Source organism: Colletes gigas, unplaced genomic scaffold, assembly GCF_013123115.1.
Source record: "Colletes gigas isolate AHSC1104 unplaced genomic scaffold, ASM1312311v1 Colletes_gigas_Sc00003, whole genome shotgun sequence".
Taxonomy (NCBI): Eukaryota; Metazoa; Arthropoda; class Insecta; order Hymenoptera; family Colletidae; genus Colletes; species Colletes gigas.
Window position 1 is genome coordinate 8,503,506 of NW_025106632.1, and position 24,113 is coordinate 8,527,618.

General features: G+C 39.5%; 1 long non-coding RNA gene across 1 annotated transcript in view; it reads right to left on the reverse strand.

The window, feature by feature from the left end:
• Positions 1–24,113, reverse strand: part of LOC122404976 — a 155,182-nt gene that overhangs the window by 47,744 nt on the left and 83,325 nt on the right. The window contains exon 5 of the long non-coding RNA XR_006259734.1: positions 5,624–5,661. This is a non-coding gene — a long non-coding RNA (uncharacterized LOC122404976). The remainder of the gene's footprint in view (positions 1–5,623; positions 5,662–24,113) is intronic.

Consider the following 24,113-nt stretch of genomic DNA (forward strand, 5'->3'; position numbering starts at 1 on the left):
CAATCTTCGTCGAACGCGCGCGAAAATAGCCGTTCGCTGCGAAACGCGAAACTACCGAGCAGTTTCCATTCAAGAAACTGTCTGCCAATTTACCCGCGTACAAACAGGGTGTATCGGGCATTTTAAGCTGCGAAAGCATATTGCTCGAGTGGAAATTTAGGGCTTATTTAACCCCTTGACGCACGATTCGATCGCTAGTAATCTTTCGAATGTAATCAATTTGGTTTAACTTTGTTAAATTAATATTTGTTGATTTTAATATATCGGGCTCGTTATTGTACCAGCGAATGGTGTGGAATATTTAAGGCGTACCATTTATTCGAGAGTAAATTGTCATTTGTTGCTTGTTTTAATACATTTCTATGGCATTTCAAGCGCCCTAAGCCTGCACAGCGCGAAAAGATAAATTCATGGGCTGGTTTCGTAACACAAAGGGCTGCATTGTGGAGGATCCCACGCAACAGGCCGTGAAGGTGCCTCAGAATTTAGAAAATTGTCCTGCATCTCCATTGATACTTATCTGCCCTCGTGTTAAAGGACTAGCATTAATATACGGGCAGCATGACATTATTATTATTATTTAATACACAGGTTGAATCTACGCAATATGCAAAATAAAAAATATATTTCTAGAATCTCCTAATGACAAATTCCTGCCTCAACTTTACCTATTACCTATGAGTCCAGGCAATCAGAAACAGAAGAATTTATATTGAAATCACAATTGCAGCTACGAAATTCACGTCAAAAATTCAGAGAGTACAGCCATACCACCAATAAATTAATTAATTAGTTCCACGGTGCGGAACATCAAATCAAAAGGTTGCAAAAATAATAATTGGCATTTCGTCCAGGTATTGCGAGTGCGCACGTCGATGCTACGGCGTTAAAAAACAGATTCTAGCTCTGGTATACTTAAGTTAAACCTCACCAGGGAACTAACAATCTTACCAACAGTTATCGAACGACGAATACAGCAAACAAACGAGATTTTCCCATCCTTTTCGATCAGAGATGGTCAAATAACAAATATTTATTTTTGGTACCTTTTCATTTAACGTTCCGCGCCACGGAACTAATCAATTAATGTACCGAAAGCATCGCTGTGCTCCCTATATTTTTAACGAGAATAAATTCAATATAAATTCTCTTATTTGCCATTACTCTCCTCACGTTTAATTCTCAATTACAATTAAACTTTCTGGATAGAAGCTCACTTACAGAATTTACAATATACTGTGATCTGTTTCTTTATTATCGAGGACAAACTATAAAACTGTCGAACAGCTACAATAGTGATTCATTCTAAGTTCGTCAAATCTTTCACCCCGTAACTACCACCGAATCTACGGTTTATTTGATAAATATTCGTGATTGGTTGGTATCGTTGGAGTGTTTAAAAGGGCGGAGACCCGAGGGAAACAAAATAAAATAAATTCCGTAACGGTTGAACTATTTCCGTGACTCTCCGTTGCTGTCAGGACTCGAGAATCACGGCTGGCAATCGCCGGTGGGGCGCTGAATTTTCCCGCGAAATTGCTCGTTCCGGAGACGCTTCGCGGCGTTGATAACGGCGTGCATGCACTCGGTATACTCGAAGAACGCGGAAAACAGCGACGAAATATGACCGTGTGCATCGCGTGCACACTCCCCGTTGCGCTTCATGAATTTTACACAGCCGGTCGTTCCGCGGTCTAACTTCGTGTCAGATTTAAATATGGAAGACACGCGGCGCGAGCGTCTGCACGAGGAAAAAATTACCTCGCGCAAGGGTGCACCGGGGATACTAATTCCCGAGGTTAGAGCTCGCCAACGAATCACGGTAGCCGGAATCGCGCGATTCGATGCTCGACGAAATTATATATTTTCAGTCGGATTTCATCGAGAATAGACTTTTACTTTATCGATTGAATTTTTAGCCGTTGTATTACGAGGCTTGAATTAAAATTAAAATATTACTTGGCCTCTTTATGAATCGATAAACTTCGAAAGTACAGTAATGATTCTTAAAATGAACGTTTACAAATAATTTTGATTTAAAGTCGATTAAGGGCGTTTCAAGGCCAAGTGTGTCTATAGCGAGTCGGTCCTATGATAAATTAGTCGCATGGTACACGAATATTCTCGGGAAATTCCAGCCTTCCGATGCATTAACGTCAACCCAACCGAACGAAACAGCGCTTCCTGTTACTCGTGTTCGACCGTGGCCGTGGTCTCGTTACTCGTTCTTGTTCCTGCGTTAATTCACCGTCTCACGATGTTTGGAGGTATTAAGGTAAACGCCCGGGCGAAGTCACAGCGGCGAAACGATTCGATTCGAATTTTAACTCGCGCAGAAATTCAACCGGACGGGTTTCATTCGCCGGAAATTTCTGCTCGCCTGTTCTCCTGACGTTGAATTTAATTCGGTAGCTTCGGCCAGGGTGGGATCTAACCGCAGGGTCTCGCTACGATTTCGCGGAAACATGGAAATAAGGCTTTTGATATTCGAGAGGAAGCAGGAAAGTACGAGGAACATTTGGAATAATTACGGGCTCGTTCGCGATTACTCGATGAATAGCTGAATCGAACATTTCAAGTGTTTCTCCAACGATCAACACCGGTTCTTGGAGCCATGAATTCTCAAAACTCGAAGAATTATTAAATAAACTGTACTCAAACTTTATTCGAAGAGTACCACGAGTGCCTTTAAAATTACAAATAACAATTTAATTTCGCAGATCTTTGAGAAGTAAATTTATTATTTTTGATTTAATGATGCAATTGTTAAAAAATCGTAGGTAATTTAACTTTCGATGCTAAGGATAGATTTACGTTTTTACGATTTTAAGGAATTTCTGTGCGGAATTTGAGATGCGAATATCGTATCGATAAGAATTCCATAATTTATTGGAGACGTGATTGTGGTCATGTTCTATAATAGAATTCAAGTAACATAGTTATACCATCGATAATACTGACGCTCGTATAAATCATCCCTTTATACTTTTGATTTATGTTTACGTCATGTTGGAGCTCGATTCGTTCAGAAGTGTGCATATACGCGATCATGTTTACAAACTTGAAAGGTAAAAAAGAACATGCATTCCGAACCTGTTGCACGGACGAAGAACCAGTATCGATTAGAAAGAACCAGTAGACAGCGTCAGTGTAGTCGGACAGGAGGAATATAAATGATTGGTTGAGATATTCTCGAAACAATGGTTGTGATTCATAGCCCCCGACTATTCGAGGAATAACAATATACCTACTATTAATATTCAATTTAAACTCGTTAAAACATTTTAATTTACAAAATTTCTCGGAGAAATTTGACAGAACACCGATTGGAAAATATTAATTTGAATAATATTTAGGAACATTGCTAAGGAACAAAGTTTCAAAGCCACTCGAATTTCTCTTCCTTTTTGCTTGTGAACAACAGCTCGCAGAAAGATTTACCGATACCAGTACTTCCTTTTTGATTGGTCACGCGTTATCGCAAAGTACAACGAATGCTATTCACGCTTTAAATTCATTAAACTGCCAGAGATCGTTCCGCGAGCGCACGTTTCATCCGTAAATAATGCTTAGCAATGCACGAAACAGATGGCTGGCATTACCGTACCGGGGAAACAGTCCCGAACATATACAGGAAGGAAAAACTCACTGAAACGTTGGTCTACATCTTTTCTCCGCCATCATAAATCACCTTCGCCACTTTATTACTTTCTTTCATAATTCGTTCATTTTTCGGCGAATTTCGACACCCGCAAATGTTTCCACGTCGAGAGGCATTCTAAGAATCATCACTGTAATCCTCTCCCTTCGTTGACACACGTTACGTTGACTTATAACACCGAGAATTAAGCCCATTTTTAGTAAACCGATAAGCTAAAATATGTAACGTAAAAATTGTTCAAAAGTTTCAACGTGTTCAAGACTATAAAAAAAAATTTCATAGCAGTTCCAATACTCTCCCTACGATTGTTCCTGGATGGAAAGAAGTTAATGTTCCATAGTACCCTGATCGTTGATTTCTTCTTTGAAACCAAGGTACCGATTAGAATTCAGTGAACGCTTGAAAATAACACGCAGAAGTTTCGTATTGTTCGATCAAAGTTTCGAAACGCCACAAATATACGCGTCGGAGGAAGTTTCGCGCGTATCGCGGAAACTTAGACGATTAGAAGCACAATGGAAAACAGTATCGCGCCGGAGTCGATAAGGGAATCGACGCGGTCAAGGTGTATTTGTCGGGTAGGAAAGCAGAGAGGAACTTAATTATGGGGGTTGGTAGGATTGGCAGAGCAGCGGGTTAAACGAAAGGGAAGCGAACGTCGGGCCTGTCGTTGGCAGGAAAATTGCATTCATTTCGCCCCGCGACTGCTAAACCGCACGAAATTTATATCTCGAGAGTCCGGTAATGGCGCATCGTCGACCGTTACAAACAGTGCTTTTAGCTCGGTGGGGAAAAAGGAGCAAGAGACACGCGTCGCGATGCCTCGATGTTCCTTCCGTGCATCCGCGTCGGGCAAATAGCAGACATTCGCAGGACATTCGAAACAAGGGAAACGACTCTCGACCCATCCTACCCCTTAAATGGAAACACGACGCGTCGTTTTATTTTTACTGGATATCACGGCCCTTTTAACGATGTTTAACTGAATCCTCGACGGTTTCGATACGCGCGCGGGAAACAGAGAACGGTCCATGGGCGAAATTTATGTTTGCGAGGTGCTTGAAAAATGCGCTCGCGCGTCGATTAATCGTTTAATGCACGCGCGATACGTGGATTGTTAAATTTATCTTGTATCGCTTCGACGAGATATTCAACGATAATCGTTCGTCGAAATAAAATCGAAAGGATATTAATATTGCATCGTGTAAGCTGGACTTTTATACGAGCATTTATGACCACGATTATGAGTTCGATGTATACTGAATCTGAAATCTCTGGAATTTAGGAGACTCGTGGCTGACCTGTTGCTTTTCAAAATTATAAATTTCTCTGTGTATTTGCGCGCTAATGAATATGGGATAAGGCTTGAACTTTTTGCCACTGAAATTTTGTTGAAAAATCTGGTTTGGCAATTTATTATTTAATTGTTCGTCTATTTCGTTCTGTGAGAGTTTTTATATCATGAACTATGTATTATTTACGTAAAAATATTGTTATATTTTCTCTTGTACACTAATGGATTTCTACCCATATAATAAATATAGTCGATTACGGATGGCCGGTTGTGTATTTCTCGTGGTAGCGATCATTAACTTCGCAATAGGTCAGTAAATGAAATCCTTCGAGGGCATCGTAATAATTGTACCGTTGGGAAACCAGAATTCTTAACGAATTTTACGAGGTCATAAATTTCATTGCGTCATGTCGCAATGATATCCGAATTGCGTTTCTCTTGATCAAAGTGCTGAAATAAATCTGGTTTAATAGGATGTTGTAATCACGGTTGCAAGTTGTTTAACGCTTGCGTATCATACACTAACGACACGTGTAAAATATCGTGTTTGAAATATTGTCATTTATCAGCAAACGATGAATGAAATTTTACCATTAGAGCCTTCTCAGGAATATCTAATAAATTATGATCTCTGTCTTCATAAACGATAATGTTTCTATTCTGCATACCTTAGTGTTCCGGATCATACGATATCTTCCAAAAGAATCTGTAACACAATAATAATAATAATTATTATATGCTGCGTATGACCTAGCATCTTGTATATGAATAATATTCAAATGTAAAAGTGGGAGACTGAAACTGAAATAATTACTTTTTTAATTATATTAAACGGTGCTTTTCAGCGCGACCCGCTTCGCTGCAATTATAACGATTAAAATTAACAGTAACACCGATGACACTAACAAAATGGCATCGTTTCTAATTTCGTTCGGTTACACTTTAAATATTAAAGTCGAAATGAAAAGAATATCGACGAATCCGTGTCTCTTCGGCGAGGAAAACCTACGATTCGAACATCCCTTCGATTACGGGTGTTTTAGGGTCACAAGCTCCGAATTATAGCCCGGGATAAAATACAAAGGGCCCCACCCTTTTCACGGGAATTCACGCGCGGAGTCGCTGTACACGGACGACCATAAAGTTCCGCGAAGCATTGAAAATCCTCGCGGACAACCGGCATACTTATCGCCCTAATGACGGTCGTCGTTAACAGCAGACGCGGGCGCGTAAAGCGGAATTTAATTAATTTATCGCCGCGACGACGTCCCGGGATCAGAATTGGCCGGCGCTACTTCCCGATTAACTCGACCCAAATGTGCAATTGACCTCTGGATGCCTTTCGGGTTCTGGCGAAGTCGGCTCGTGACATCTGTAATAGATAAGAGGGCCAGCTGCTATTGACTTAACGAATCTCGTCGATGCAAATGCGAACCTGGCCCGACAACGTGTGCTCCGCGAGATTTAACGACGCTGCCCGAAAATTTCATCGTTAAGAGAGCATTCGATACCGGGCATCAAGTCACTTTCCCGGCATCGATTCCGTCTTCCGTTTCTTTCGATTACTTTTCACCTTACTTCTATTCTATTCGCAAACAAATTCTTTAAAGTATTCGTTCGATATACTACGCAGTTACACGACCGTAGAATGTATATTCGATTTCACCATTGAATATAGAATAGGACAATTGAATTTTTAGTCGACCAACTGATGACACAACAAAAGAATACTACTCGATGAAAGAGGTAAAAATTTCCTATTTCCTGACCTACTGAATTATTGAAATTACTATCAACGTCTTTGAGTATGACTTATAAGTTGTGCCTGATTTTCTCAAACTAACGTGTGGTCCTTTTCAGCATTGCATAACCTTAAATTTGAACATAAAATAATATAAGAACGTGCATAATTGTATGAACACGATTCTTTCGAAAAATTGAACCATATGTTAGAAAATAATTAATATAAGTCTTCAGAGTGTAATCTCATAAAATAAATGATTCGTTTGGAATAGAAAATGAATTGAAAATTAAATGTTTGTCTTCGAGTATAGGCGACTGACTGTTCGTTGCTGCAAAAAAATCGTAAGTACGCGGTCGGTTCTGTTGCGTTCGAGTTGGCGTAACCCCTTAATGGCTGCTCGAACACGCCAACGCCGAGGATTATTGTCCCAATCTCGCCGCCGGTTGCTCTCCGTCGCGTGAGCTCGGATTAGCTTCTCGAAACTCTCGAAGTCGTCCAGTCCAGGCCCGATTAGATCTATTGGAACCGATGGTATTTCGGATCCAGACGGTTCTAATCTTCTCGTCGAGAGGAACGTACTCCTCCGCGAACCCCTTTATTTACCGAGCGGGGCAGCTGCGCTTTATTTCGACGTCCTCTTCGTCCGCGAGCACGCTTTTGTGCCATCGAGTACTTCGTTAGTTGCTTGTTTATACGCGAAGAACGCTTCTCGACTTCTTTGTGCTCGCGAAGAATGGAATTCTAATGACGACGACGACTTTAAGGCGGCCCGGAAGCAGTAGTAATTATTGACTCGCGTTACTCGACGTTCCCAAGACATAATTAACTTCAGTTTTGAAGTTCGAGGTAAGAGGCAACCGCAATTCGTTCCATTTTAATCGGCTTAATAACGGGCCTTGGTCTTTACAATTTCGATCGAAACTCTGCATTTAAATTTAAATTAATTTTCAATTAAATAAACAATTTATGGTCCAGTTTTATCGTACACTAGTCGTACGATCAGTAGGAATTGCCGAAACTTCTTTGGGTATGTAACGTCAAAGTAAATTTCAAAATAAACATAGAAGATAGGAAAAATTATAGTAGGTGATATGATCATTAGGTAGAGGATGAAATGCCCTTTAAAATGAGCGTTTGTACGAGTCGATAGCTTTATTAGTTCCGGAGATATAGCGATTTTAGTTTCAAGTCGATGCGGTGGCTAGTTCCGGAGATATGAGGGACCGAATCGTTTGTTTACTTTTTTACTACGGCCTTGTCAAGGTCGTTGACTGCACGTGCTCGGGGAAACTAGGTCACTCGACCACTCGGTCACGAGTCACGTGCGAGAAAGAGAGGTCCGGCGCGACGCGTCAGACGGAGACAGCGATAGTCGAATTAAGAAAAATTACCTTTTACATAAATTACGATATCTCCGAAACGGGAAGTCGGATCGACAAAAACCAAAAGCCATTTTAAAGGGGAAGGTTTACCGCTGCTAACGATGGCTCAATAATTAATAAGACACTAATAGTTTCAGAACTGCACGCATCTAAACTTTTAGTATTTTTAATACGCGTGAATAGGCTATTGTACGTAAGCCAGACAGTGAGATAGTCGAATTAAGAAAAATTAGCTTTTACATAAATTACGATATCTCCGAAACGGGAAGTCGGATCGACAAAAACCAAAAGCTATTTTAAAGGGGAAGGTTCACCGCTTCCAACGATGGCTCAGTTATGGAGAATACATTAGTAGCTTCGAAACTGCACGCTTCTAAAGTTTAACTATTTTTAATACGCGTTGCTACACTGTTCTAAGACAGTGGAAACTGAAAATTCTCACCTTTCGTCTTTGCTATACACGTATTTCCTATTTACATCGGAAGCTAACCAAAATTTGATACCTTTTGTCCAGTTCAAATGTAAATCATTCAACCTGTCAAATGACCGGTCGTGGTTGGTTTAGTGTTAAAATTTCAAACACTTTTGCGCTAGAACTTGGTCTGTTTCCCGCTTGCGCGCCTCGAACAATCCACGGAGCTTTGTGCCCCCTTCCGGAAAATGCAAGCTCGACTGGCAGGAAGTTTGGAGGAGTAGAAATTATCGATTTTCCTCGCACGGAGTTTCAAGCTCGAAATTGTAACGAGTATCGAGCCATAATATCAAGTCGACCGTGGGATCGGCAATTGGCAAACCTGGCCACTCGAATGTTCAAGGTAAACCGATAATATCAACTCACGTGGACTTTTTTAAAACTTCACGAAGCGGACAACATCGAACTCTACCGAAAAGTAAAAACAACGAGGTCGCTGGGAAATTAATAACAGCGTCGATTTCTACTCCTTCGAGCTTCAAATGACTTCGAAAGTGTGTAATCGTTCGGTCGTGAACGTTGATGGAAATGTATATTTTCATAAAATGTGAAATTATAACTGTAATATATATTTCTTTGTTAACCGGCCATAAAAGTTTACTTTTATATCCTTGTTTGCGAGTTTCATTAAACGTGATAGGTTATACAAATATTGCGCGCAGTTTCGAGCGATTCTCGAATATAAATTTTAAATATATTTGCGATCGCCTGAAGCGTCTATCTTCATTGAAATCGAGAAAAATATAAGCGTACACAAAATTATGATACGACGTTGGAAAGAGTTTAAAATTAAAATTATATTCTAACGAAATTCGATAAAAGTAGTTATTGCCGGATATTGACGACATGCTCGAATTAAAAAATATTTTAACTCCGAGATTAAATGCAGACTTCGAACAATTGTCGATTAATACGAAAATACAAACGATACTTCTCGTTATTTTATTTACACATACGTATGTAAAACATCTCGATCCAATACCTTAAAAAGTTAGACTTGAGACAATATCGTATGGCATTCTTCGACGGAAGGCATATAATATTTCGCCGGATCCGCGGAGAAATTCAAAGCAGAGGATCCGGGCTGCCTCAAGGCCGCAATTTTTCAAATAAAACAAATTCCTGTTCGTATTCCGCAATCAAGGTATGCATTTTTCCATTCGCATCCACGTCACCGACTTGTCCTTGCGGGACTGGCTCGAGGTCGAAATATTCAACGAGTATTCTCTCATCGGAGTCATTTTCCGCGTTCCGTCGCAACGCTTTCCATGAATCTCAAAGCGAGACACGATCCTTCGAAATCACGAGCATACGTCCATCCAGCAACAAAACGAAACGAAACTGATAAATAGTTAATTTGGAATCGAGAAGACGTCGGGTCTGATTAAAACGCAACTGCCATGGACCAGCGTTAATATCACTTTTTAACATTGAAGAGATACATCTCCAGAATCTGTAAATATCCACACTAAGTGTTCTTTTTATGGCTTATTTTCTACCGTAAAAGAAATGCCTGATCATATTTTTGTTAATTCTAACCAAATAATAATTTAAATAAATTTAAAGGGAACCACTTTCCTCTTCTAATAATTGCTCCAAAAGACTGAAAAGATTAGGTGCTTCAACCTTTGATAAAAAAAGATTTCTTGATTGATTTCCGGGAAAAGAGCTTGTAACATTTTATTTGTGCCCGCAAATATTTATCCCGCAAAGGGAAAACAGAGTTTTCGAAAATGTTTTCGCGTTGACAGAGCTCGATCGGATCATACTCAACGAGCGATTTTACGTCCGATGTAATTCGCCGGAACGGAATACGCGAGACCCAAATCGTTCGAAAAAAACAAAACGACGTTTTCCATCCACGGAACAACATTTTATGGTCGGTGGGTTTTTTTTTTTCAATCCATTCTCCATTGTTCCGCTATTTTGTTGGGCGTCAGCGACACAAGGATGACAAAAGCGCGTCACAAAATGGATCCATCGACTTGACAGGATTAAAACTTTCGAGCATTCAAGCATTTACAACGCATCGTTAAACCCTTATGTCAATACCGAGTTACACGGTTACTCGTTTTAACTGTCCTTTCAGTGATTCTCCGTGGCTTCCATTCAAACGTCGTCGGACGTCTCCGAGTAAACGAAATCGTGGGTTTTTCAGGATACGTGTGCTTTTCTTTTTTTATATTACTACTTCGAGGCACAAAAATAAAATAAACGATAATTAATCGTCAAATGACTGACATGGGAAAGCGACATATTGTTAGACTCGTATTCTGAGTTACTCAAGAGTAGGATTCGACCCAATTTTTCCCGACGAACATAAAATTTTCCAAGCGAATGACACCCGTTTCGGTTATTAGAGGATCGGATTGCTGTAACTTGGAATAAAAATTTTTTCAAAACTAATTGGAAATCTGGTAGACCTCCCTCGCGAGTATCGGTACAGGGGGTTAACAATAACGCGTGGCCGATGGTTGTCGCGGTAGAATCGAACAAAACGAAACGAAACAACTAATTTTGCGCGGGCACGTTGAAAACAGAATATCCATTGTACGACTTTTATTTGGAATTTCCACGGGGTCGCTCGACGATCGTACCCGCGGCCCCGTTTTTAAATCGATAGCGTAATGAAGCGCACGTGTTTCGAAGGTGCGGTGTGATGTTTTTAAGGCCACCGGACACGATTTGCACGGTGCATGAGCATACGCGCGCGCTGTTTATATTGGCGGTGGAGATCTTTCTGGTAATAAAATCCGCCCGCGACTGCAAAAATCCGAGGGGAACCGGCCAGAAAGTAATCGAACCGGGAAGCCATCGAAGCGATTCAAAGTGTCCGGAGCGCTGTACTTCTGTATTGGGATCTTGGTAAAAGAACAAAAAAAAACAACTAAATAAAATCCGATATTTTATTCGAAGGGTACCGCTCGAACGTTCTCGAGCGATCATTTTACGTCACGGAATTTTAGTGTTCGTTTATTTATCGCAGTCGCGGAACGAGCCCTTTATCACGCAAAAGATAGAATGTATAATAAAATGTACAGCGTAATCGAAAACGACAGCGCAATAAAATGTATAACTTACTTCGCGACGCTTTTTTATTTCGCGTTTCAAATATTTGATAGAGATCGATATATTAAAAAATTTCTTTTTCAAATTATGTACTTTTTTATTTTGCTATATATTATTACTGAGCAGCCTGACTTCAACGGATCGAGTCTTGTTAAAATAATAAATGCCATTACAAATTATATCAAGTAAATGGATATGGGATTAATATTTCAGTACGATATAATTTGTTTGAGAGAGCTTATTTTTTGAACAGAAAATACCTTGTTACTCTAAAGTCTATACAAAATATCTTAATAATCCTACGCGATAAAATGAATTTAAAATACAAATTTAATTTATTTAATACGATGCTTCGATTTCGACAGGATTGAATTTGAAAATATATCGACTACGCGCGCAATCGAATACGATCATACGATCGAAGCACGTTCCTTCCATTACTCGCTACTCCTACTCGTATTGATGTCGAAATTATGCTCTATTGCACGTACGCAGAATAAATTTTCATAGTCGATTCTCTCGAAAACAAAACTAATATCGATCGATGGGATTCTGTTTTCGCGCCGTGTTGTCGGAGAATTTAATCGTAATTCACACGGTTACATAAAACATCGTAAAAAATAAATCGAACGGTTTAACGAGTGCATCAGTTTTAGCAACTAGAATTTCCAAACAAGTATTGACAAAAATTTAGGGCGTATAAGTGGGACATTGGGTGCGTTTCATCTTCAAGTTCGAAACAAGCGCGATCAAGCTAATATCGTTTTGAAATATCGTCACGAGGATAAGAATGAGCGTAGCTCGAAAACGTCGGTGCTCCCGGGAGAAATCATCGTGCAGTATATTAGCGCGAACGGTGCGGATATTTCGGATGCAAATATCGAAGAAAACCGGAAACTAATACGAGGAGAGTGCAAACAGACAGTCGAGATGTTTGTATATACTCGGTGCTCGGTCTCGTTGGGATTCTTCGCGCTGTGAGCAGTTCGAGCCATTGAAGCACACCATCCATGATCCCATACCTTTGTTCTTTCGACAGAAACGACCGGAAGGTTTCATCCGCCATGAGTAGCATAATTTCAAGCGCCAGTCCCTCGAGTGCCCAAATACACGCGAATTCTACTCTCGAATGAAACTGTTTGTGGAAAAGCAACGATCTTTAATCTTCAACTTCGAGGAAGATAAACGAAAAGGAATATCATCCGGTGAAGCAAATTTTATTCGCTGATAACGGATGGAAATTTTAAAGGTATTCGCGAATTAATTCTTGTTTAAGTTGTTAATTAGAATCCGCTAATGGATTTTTTTGAATAAACCTGCAAACTTCGTTTGTTATTTACGAATAAAGTTTGCTCGAAAAATGTCCAACGTCAATTAAGATAAACGGAAAGGTGTATCATCGAGTCGAGCGAATTTCGTTCGCCAATAACGGATACAAATTTTAGCTACACGCGTATAATAATTTGCATTCCTCGAACACGGGCGAAAAGTTAGCGTTCAATCCCTTCTATTCCTGGCAATTTCGCCGTCGCATTCCGCGAATCAACTCGCGTGCATGTATTTTTAATAACTGACTTTCGACGGAATTTTTCACGCGGTGTATTCGTCTGGTTCGCAAACACATTTTCGAGATATTTTTTTTTCGCGATAACGTAACCGGTGCGGTGTTGTAATTTTAATTTAAAATTACGTTACTTCTACGTTTTTAGTTCTAAATATATCTACGTGGCGTTGTTTATAAAATTACGGAATCTACGAACGAACGCGAAGCAAAAATACTCATTATGCGCAGGGGCCCGAGGCCATTCGAGGTTGAATAAATTATAATCTTTCCCTGCACACATTGTAGAGTTTGTAACATAGTTGGGATATTTTAAAAACGCTTGTTCGCTAAACTAGCGAAGAATTAAATTTCTAAAAATTGCAAGTTGCCTGAATCATTTAAATGAACTTACTCCGATGTAAATTGAAACGAAACAGCACATTTATGCGTCTCAATGTTAATTCGATGATTTGTTTTAAGGTATAATAGACTGTAACGTTATTATGTGTTTCGACTCGCGCCTCGGGGCTCTCGATAACCGATCGATTAAATTTCTAAACGCGCGTCAAAATTCGCATGACACAGCGCTGAGCCAAGAAGTTGTGGAAACGGTGCTTAGTTGGCAAGCCGCGTTAGTCACCCTCTTTATTGGAGCCTTGTTTCACGCGAGGAACTCGAGATCTCGCCAACTTTCCACTTAAAGTCATCCTTCGGACGACATGACCCAGAATCGAACTCTCGAAAATGGAACAAAGACGCCGCCAAAGAGGCAGTCTATGAATCCTTGTAACGATTTATATTTGCGGGGATCCCGCGTTTCTGATCGTCGAAACGTTTCCGAGTCACGTGACGAGTTTGTTAAACAATGGCGGCTAATCAGAAATTATCGTCGTAGAGAGCACGCCTGCTGATATATCGGTCGTGTAATTTGCATAGACTGCGCTCGAAATTGGTTAATGACAGCGCGATTAATCAAATGACGACGGCGCAACGAGATTATCCACGGTTCCCTACGTTTTACAAAGGAAATCACGAGGATTATTCATTCGTATAGACAAGATCTGTTGTATTGCCGTGGATATATAATTGAACAAACGCTTCGATTTTCGTCATAATTTCAACGCTTGAACGTTCATTACACGACAAGTCTAGGGTTAAGTTGCTCGATGTTCGATCAGAATTAAACCTGAATCGATGCAATAGTTTAAATTAACTATTTTACTATGAAAATTCAGCGGCATTTCGAAGAAATCTATCCCGTTATTTTCAATGCAAATGCTCGAAATCTGCTGTTCGTTGTATTGTACAACTAGTTATGCTTGCAATCCTCTCAAATATAGAAAATCTTAAACCATTAAAATAGAAAATAACATGAGTTTACGTTTGTATCTAGTATCGTCACGAAGAATATTACAGTAAATTCTCTTTATTTGAATACGACCCTAAACGTTTAACAGAAGAGACCATAAACGATTTGTTAGAATCACAACCAACGTTACGGGATATTTATTATTTTTATACTAGTTTGTTGCAATAAAAGCGACGCTTCTATGCTAGTTCTGCCATTAATAGTTATACACTGTTACTTATAACGAGGACAGTCGTGTAGCCCTGTTAGTTCGAACAATATATTCATATTGTATAGAAACATTTTCCGAACTAATAGGAAGACATGTCTGTTTCTATACTGTATAAAAATGTTGTCCAATCTAACAGGGAGATATGACTGTTCGGATAATAAAACTAAAATATTTTTATTTTGTACTTATTTTCACTGCCATCGAAGACAGACGCAACGAGAATTGTTCCATCCGGTGCAAGATTTTCTCTAAAAATTCGAGATCAATTTGGGCAAAGGTCGCGATGTTCTATTCTTATCTCGAGCACCAATCATCATATTGAAATTAAAATTTTATCCTGGTAAAGGGATGTTTTAATATGGAAAGGAACACTTTCACAGTCAAATGCTCTATTTGGATAACGGAACCCTTCGATAACATTCGGATAGCAGCGCGTTTGAATAACAGAGGTTCGTGTAATAGGAAACTCCAGCGTTCCTCTAATATGTAAATGACTTTCGTCGTAACTGTGTCGATTCGTTCGATCGTGCGCTATCCGCCGATGATTATTATTCGAACGCGATCCTCTGTTCACTTCCCACGGGCGGGCAATTTTTTTTTTTCTGAAAAAAAAAAAAAAACGGTTCCTCGAGCCAACATCCGTAGCGTTATAATTAATTAACGAAGGGATCCGAGCGAGTTTTAATTTTTCGGAACTGCCAGCCGCGCGAGGTAAACGGGCGTAATCCGGAATTAATCCGCAAAGTGGAACGAGTTAATAAACACGGACCTGCTCGCGGAAAGTTATGCCGCGTAACTTCGATATTTATGTCGCTTTTCTATACCGAAGTGCGTTGCATGGCTGCGTTCAACACAGTCACGCCGCCGTAACTTTCTATCCGCGTACTCTCCGTTTCTCCCTTTCGTGATTTCTTTTGTTACGAATCGCGTCCCGTTGTTTAAAATCCCTTACATTTTTAAAACGACGAACGTCGGTAACTTTTACCAAATCCGAATCAGACCAGATAAGTTTTACTATCCAGGCGGTTTTAACCCTTAACTGAAATTGTGATACATTTCAAAACCCCAGCAACTGTATTTTTATGTGTAATAATAACGCATTCATAATCTGTACTGCATTTTATTATTTGATAAACTCAGACTATATTCAGAATAGTGGTGAAATAATTACTTGTGAAGCGTTCGATTTTAAGAAGAAGTTGTAAAGAATGCACTTTTTAAGGAAGAAAATAATACCGATACATTAACCGATGTTCTGTATTTTTCTGACAAATTAGAACAGATGCATACGTTTATTGGCTTCTATGGCACAGGATTTTTGTATTTTTATTTTAAAAATAACGTAAAAGTCCTGAAAAAAATTGAAATCACACGAATAAACGTTGAACCAATAAACGTATACCTTTGCTCTAATTTGCCAATGAAATAAAGAACTTCTTCTGGACTGTTTCGAGATATACAGCTTTGCAAGCTCCCGACCATATAGACTTGGAACGAGTCCAACCTTTAAACTAGTGGCTTCAAAACTTTCTGAAAACCACCCCAACCCCCCTCCTAAAAATAAAGATTCACAAGCGAAAAACATTTGATTAGTTTGTCTGAATTTATCAAAACCCATTTATAGAAATTGCAGCATAAGAACGTATGTATCATTTCTTCGTAATACATTTACCACGATACCAACATATTGCTGCACGGGTTACAATTTGGTGATCACTATATTTAAAGGTACAAAATCAAACCATTGATTTAAATCACATTTAAACCTAAACGCGCCTAATCATCCCGTAACACAAACTTTCAAACGTTTAAAATTTTCTTTGCGCTCTCATCGTGTTGTACCTTTATTAGCCATACATTACCGCGTTAACGAACAAGAGCTCCTTCCTCGATAAATATTCCGTTTCGCGAACTCCGCGTAAGAAAACAACCGTCGAGTTCAATATTCCTCAACAATCGATCGGGAAGCACGACGAGCAAAAATGAATCGAATATTTCTGCTCCTGAAAGTCGTTTAAGCGTGGGCGTTCAATGCGTCACGATTTAATACGAAGCGTTCACCGTACGAAAGTCTCGTTCAACTTCCTCTTTCGCTTCTCTCGTAAGTTTCCGCCGAGCCGAGAGTTTCTTATTTTCCGAGCTAAAGCGGCGCCTGTCCGGCTTTTTCATAAAGTCTCGCGCGTTTCTCGGCCACAGCTTATTGCATCGGAGGAACTCCAGGCACGATTCACGAAGAAATCGATAACCGAGCTTGCATAAATGAGCAACTCTCGGCGAAGTCAACATGGCGTCCCTATGTAAACTCGATGATTGATCGATGCCCCGTGGATTACAAGTCCGAGCCTCTGAGATCCAAGCCACCGTAAGAAACGTAATTCGAGACGAAATTTAATTACCAACTTGGTGGTTACGATATATTCAAAAAATGTTTCTCCACTTAACTCACAATCAGTATATGAGATATTCGGAAAACTAGACTGGAGTTATGTACTTTTGCTATATTTTTGGTAGCTCAAATATTCCTTCGTTCTCTTATTAAATAATTCAGATGCGTGTATATTTGTTTCGTTGGTATTTTTCAACAGTTTTTCATGGTGAGAAAAATTTGATGAATATGGTGGAGAAGAACGTGTTTTCTTAATTTTATGTTGCATCGAATTGGAATGTTACAAGAAGATGGATCTAGCTATGGTCAAAACATGTCGAGTTTAATTGGACATAGGACCGACTGAAATGAAACACACCTACGATGTCGAGTCCAGCTCAAATACGTATGCCAGTTCATCGGTTGTTCTACATTATGAAGCAACGTTTTGTAACACATGTACAATTTTTTTTTTGACGACTTTATTCATCAAATAATATATATAATGTACACTGTACGTATTAAACAAGATACTTGGCTCATATTAATAAATTGAAAATCGATTTTGTTGCACGATTATGATAAAGTCTTATGCATCGAAGTGACGTTAGGAGAACTCAGTGAATCGGAATATAAAATTCTATTTTTAACGTCTTTACTGCGCAAATATAAGGTAACGTATTCATAAATATGAAAGAAAATAAAACGAGACGCGCCTGTTTACCAAACAAATTGTTCCAAAGCACGTGACTGCAAAATATCTACTAATTTTTGCATTTTGGTCCAATTAATAATCAAAATAAAAAAAGCAACCGGTATTTGAAGTTGTATCTATTTACTCTGGCATTATCGGTTCTAACAATATTTGGAAACGGAAATCAAGTATGGAATTAATTGTTTGTGGCTTCGTTGGGGCGATATTTCGTGCGCAACAGCCTGATGGAAATTCCTACTGGTTAAAATATTGGCAGAGCCGCGAAACGTTTACAAAATGGCCGTACACCGAGTGTTTCAGGAGAGATGTCTCTCGTTTAACGTCGCCATAAGCATTTCTCGCGACAGAGAGTTTCGAGCGATCGAACGTATCAAAACGATAGACCACTTTTCCCGGAGGGTGCTTCAACGGAATGTCCTTCGCTTCCCGGTCGTCTGTCTTGTTTCCCTTCTCCCTCACCGATAGATTTTTACCCGGGAAATCGATATTCCTATTGCGTGGACGGGGACCTCTGAAACCGAGCCAGACTCGCACGCTGTTCCCCACGAAGACCAGTTACGAGTTCCTTGATTAATTTTCACTTATCTTTTATTTAACGAAACCACACTACGAAAGCACAGATACCAAATACAGGGGAGAGTTGTTTAACGCGTACACATAGACTGAACTGTACTATTTTTGTATTATTGCCGAATGTAATCACGATATTATGTTTTATGGGCGCTACAAATATTTTGAAATGTCAGGCAAAATATAACAATGGCTCATAAAAGTAAAAATAAGAATGCTCGTTACTTTTCGAAAACGTTATTCTATAAAATAAGAATTAAAATACGAAAGGAAAAATAAAATGGATATATAATATAAAAAGCTTGGATACAGAAATATTGCAAGACAAATGACATAACTATTGTATCAACTTTACAATGAAGAAGGATAAAGAGAGCCCAATAATACAAATGACAAGGGTAAAGTGTAATAATACGTATAAAATATAAAATTTACTTGTTTTAATTGACCAAAACTATTTTACGCGGAGAAGCTTGATTCTGTTTGGGTTTGCTAGTACAGTACTAGAAACAACAAGAGAGCTTTGATCGTGTCAGAGAAAGGAGGGAAAGCTAGATCCATACGCATCATCGCAATGATCGATGAGGAAGACCACAAGGGATTCCAGGGGACGAAGTTTCAAGGTAAAGGAGGGATATAGGATATTGAGAAGTTTAAGGACCTTTCGCTGGAAACTCCAAGTTGGATCAAGAAGAAGACCCAGGTTTTTGATGGGCTCTGGCGGATGAATAATGACAGTACCAACAGTGAGAAAAAACTGGTGCCGGTTCATCCGTAAGAAAGGATGAACCAACAAAGAGGGGAAGCGATTTAGAAGGATTTAATCGTACCTCGTGTAGAGAAGATTAGAGTGGAATCCTAAGTACGTTCAATTCAAGTTTGGAATTCTAATTACGTCTAGCTCAAGTTTGCGAATGCCAGGCTCGATATTTAATGGTTCGAGCGATTAGAATATTTCAGTATTTTCGACGTAGAGGTATGCAAAGGGTATTCGCTAATATAAAATGAAATAAATTGAAATGTTCCGTCCATAAATCTGAGGCACGATATTCCGAAAAGTATGGGAACTGCTGTTATACACGGTGGAACATGACGAAATTCTAGTTTACGACCCGGGTACTGAAATTCGTGCCAATTCAAGCAAGTATAGCCAGCTCGATAGTATCCCTTTTCCTTCTCAGCTGTTATTGTCTGGTATACTGAGTTACCGGGGTGAACGTCTAAATACAGCACTGTCGTTTTAGGTATCCCGTGTTTGTTAACATCACTTTATGGAAATGTTAGCACGGATCTTGTTTCTCAAACTCTCTCACTATTTTCCACCGACGTGTTCAAACACGTAGATAACATCACGTAATTCTGATACAATTTACGCGTATCGTTTAAATAAAATATGCATTGTATAGACTAGATGTCGGATTGCATGAGCAATCTATTAAAAATCTAAAATATTCTTGTGGTTATATATTAAAGTTGAAGAAAATAGAACATTCTCAGTTTCAAGTCATGAACTTCTCAAACCTCACAGTATATACAGGATGATTGGCCACCTCCGGGAAAAATTTGAATGGGAGATTCTAGAGGCCAAAATAAGACGAAAATCAAGAATACCAATTTGTTGATTGAGGCTTCGTTAAAAAGTTATTAACGTTTAAAGTTCCATACCGACCGGAAAATTTTTCGGTGAAAAAAAAAATTTCAAATTGTTCTAAAAAAATTTATTTTCGGTTGCGGGGGTCAATCGCAATCATTTTTGGTCAATAGACATATCCTCGAAAACCTAACCACTTTCGAGAAAAAAATTAATTACTGAAAATATACTGTCTGACCAGACGTACACCTATTCCCCTTAAATTTTTCGACGAAATTAAAAAATTTCAAATCGTTCTGAAAAAATTATTCGCGATTGCAGGGGTCAATTACAATCATTTTCAGTGAATAGACATACCCTCGAAATCCTACGCACTTTCGAGAAAAAAATTCGTGTAGGTGGACAAATTTTATTAATAATATTTTACTGATTTAAAATATGCGACAAATCGATACACGACAATGGTTTATTTATAATTCTCATGTCGATAACTTGTGATCGACACGAGTAGGTTAGTAACATTCCCTTTAATTGGCACGACAAACTCTGGTTATGATCCACCGACCGCGATCTGTAAGTTAAGTAGATTTTCCCGTAAACGGAACGAACGAATTTTCAACGTTACTCCCGGCAGTTAAATTATTATTCCCTTCCACTTTTCAACGGCGACCTGTCGCGAAGGCGACGGAGAACCACAGTGAAATTTTCGCCGCTGGAAAGTTTCACCAATCCGCCATTAACTTTAATTGAAACCATCGAAAGGGGACTTGGAGACCGCGGAAATTCGTTTTCGTCTGCCGCGGTTGCGTTAAACTCTGTCTGAAAATCCGCGTTCGGCGTTCATAATGGACAAACTCATCGAAGAAACTACTGCCAAGGATCGCGTTATCGTCGCGTCGCTGGGTTTATGGCACGCACGAGAAAGATAATGCCATTTTTCAGATTGCTATCAGTACGGTTTTGGTTTATTTTGTTCCTCAACCCGTGAAAACCGGTGTTTCGTTCAAAACGAAGCAACATTTATCGTTGAATGGTCATTTTATAGCAATTTTCTTGGAACAAAAAGTCAAAGAATGATTGCTATTCGATAACGAAAGAGTTTATTCCTCGATTATAATTAATTATAATTTCTCGTTTGTTTCGTTGATCGTTCTGCGAGCGATCGTGCGTATCATTGAAATGAGCTATGATCGAACGTTTCGACGTCGAAAATCGAGGGTGGCGCGATCGTCTCTTGCCACGCGAACACGGACACCGCAATAATCCGAATCCGATAGCTTAGCGCGGTGTATCGCAAAATATAGAGCCTATCGCAGCCGTATCAAATTCCGTAGCGGCCAACCTGTTGCTTCGAGAAATTTCCAACTAAAGTATGTTGGTATGCGACCACACCCTAATTAACCTATTCTCCGACGTTCGAACGAGACAGCGGGTGAACGGTCGCTCGACCTGCCGCGCGGAGGAATCCACGCTCGCAGTTATGGCTCCGCGATGTTATGCAACGGAAGGTATTAATCAATTCACTCTGATAGAATTCTTTTTTGTATATTGTATTCTTCCACGTGGAGTGTCGACTGAAACGTTCTTTAAGGAACTCCTCCCCAGGGAAACTAATAAACGATTTTACAGAGTAATGATCCTTGAAATGTACGTGATTCGTAAATTGAACATTTCAATCTCAGAGCTTGTTAACTCTAAATCATATAATAATTGAATAATATAATGTGTATCACAAGGTGCAATAAATTGATAGCGACGAATCATACATTTCAGTTCCAAAAAGAAAGAGTTAGAAAGAAAAATTTAAGCTTTGAGAAGAATACAGTTATTAAAGTGAATTGCCCTTGATTTGACTAGTGGCATTCAACACGAAGATTAAGCTATTGAAATAGTGGAAAAAATCTATTTATATGAAAAAAGCGCACAGTGAGCTTGCACCAATGCATCACACGAAAAACTTACGTCGTCAAAGGATTCAATTTTTAATAAAAATTCCGGTCCGTCGGTACGTGCTAATAACCGTACTGTTTCAACAAGAACAGTCGTGACGTAGTGGCAGAGTAGGCAGCATACTAACTTTTTGACCCGAATTCAAACTCCGCGGGAACAAGTTTTTTTTTTTGTGCACTATTAACTCTCAACAACTTATTAAATATTAGTCAAATATTTGAACGTTAAAAATGCGCGTAAAAATATATTTTTAACCCCAAGCAATATTTTATGCTATACTATTTTTTATTCTTTAAAAAAAATCTCACTCTTCGGCACATTCCTTAGATTAATTTCTATTTTAATAAATACACTCCGCGATGCTTAACGTATATTATAGAAACGAAAAATATGAATTGCTTGTTAACAACGGGCGGATAATCGGTGTTAACCGCGTCAAAGTTCATTCGCGCCTGAGCTTATTAGCAGAGATTACGGCGTTACGAATTACCGACCGTACACACGATACCAACTATAATTCGTCACTCGTCCCTATTTGATTACCAACCATCAATTCCCTACAAACCAAGGACGTAGAATCCACCTGTGGTAGTAACGCATAGTTTCTTTGCACAGTGCACCACGATCTTCCACCCTGCGCGGCCATAGTAAGCAATATTCTCTCGGTTCCCACAGTCACGATGTTCGATATTACACTTTTTCCGATACAATTGCTACTACTTTCCCTAATCCTCCTTTCCAAGACAATACTCGTAACCTGAAATAGTGAGATACACGCAGAAATTGTCCCTCGCCTTATTGGTCGACCATAGTGCATCGTAAACATCCACCAATACACGCCCTTCGCAACCGATTCTCTCAATGGGGCGCGACGATCCTTTCGACGTCACGTGGTACGATCTGTGAGACAAACTAAGACTCGTCCTTTCGTTTTCAACATCCGTTTGTGGTTATTTATTTATTTAGTATAGGGGATATACTCGTTTGAGTACATATTTATATTGTGTGAGAGGAAAAACAACAAATTTAAAACTTCGTAATTTAAAAATTCGTAACCCTTGACTCTCAAAGGTGGTTAGGGATAAATAAATCAATATTAAGGTGAAGTCTGTTTGCATAAATACATATTCTATTTACCGTATCGGAGAGGCCAATACGGGAAGTGTAGTTGTAGGGATGAATCGAGAAAGTCTCAAGCTTCTTGGCGGATCTTGGAGCCATTATTAAATATTCTATATTGGAAGGTCTTCACGAAAACTCGAATCGATCGCGTAACAGTTAAATAAAGGTACTAATTGCGGTTTCCTTGCATTTTTATCGAATTTTCCAGTGGCGTAACTGAAAAAAATCTGCGTTCCTATTTCCACGAGTGTCGAGGAGAACACAGCCACCGCGGCGAACGCGTTAACGAAAGGTTATCGCGATAATCGCCCGACGACCCCGTTACGGAGTCGTAATGAAATCGGGAGTCGCGCGACGAAGGGAAATTGGAAAATTCTTGCGCAACAGCTGGACCGTCTCCGTCGTTTCCCCTCGCGCGAGACAGAGGTTCTTGATTCGAGTGTTGTCGCGCGTCGAGGATCGCGGATTTCAGGCTGTTCCGTTCCGAGTCGTCAGGATTTTACGAGACGCGCTCGAAGAATTACTGCTCGACCTCTGTGAAAATGTTCTGGCCGACGAGAGATACCTGTATCTTTTCTCTTTCTCCCCGTCGGAGTTTGCGACGCCGGGAACCGAGTTGAAAGGCACTTACGAACCGCTACCCGGTAATTTCTACGGTTATTAAAAGTTTCGAAAGAATTAACGCGTTGAGTGCGGCAATTTTTACGAGTGCACGCATTCGCGTGTGCACACAGGACCGCGTTTCTCTCTTTTTCCCTCTTGCCCGTGGACGAGTGAATGAAGATCCACTTGTTACGACCCCTTTTCGACTCTTTTACTTGTTAAGTGCGCGGGTACATTGAGAAAAGCTGTCATATTTCTGCTCGTACAAACGGGCGAGATACATTACGGCACGAAATTTGTATATTAATTGGTTTCGTCGAGCAAAAAATTTTTTACTGCTATAGTACGATCCTTTTTATGGGAATAATATACCCATTGAAAATAACAAATTTTTTATACGTTTTTAATTCCCTGAATCAAAAATTGACTAAATTCTATCGTTTTGATATAAA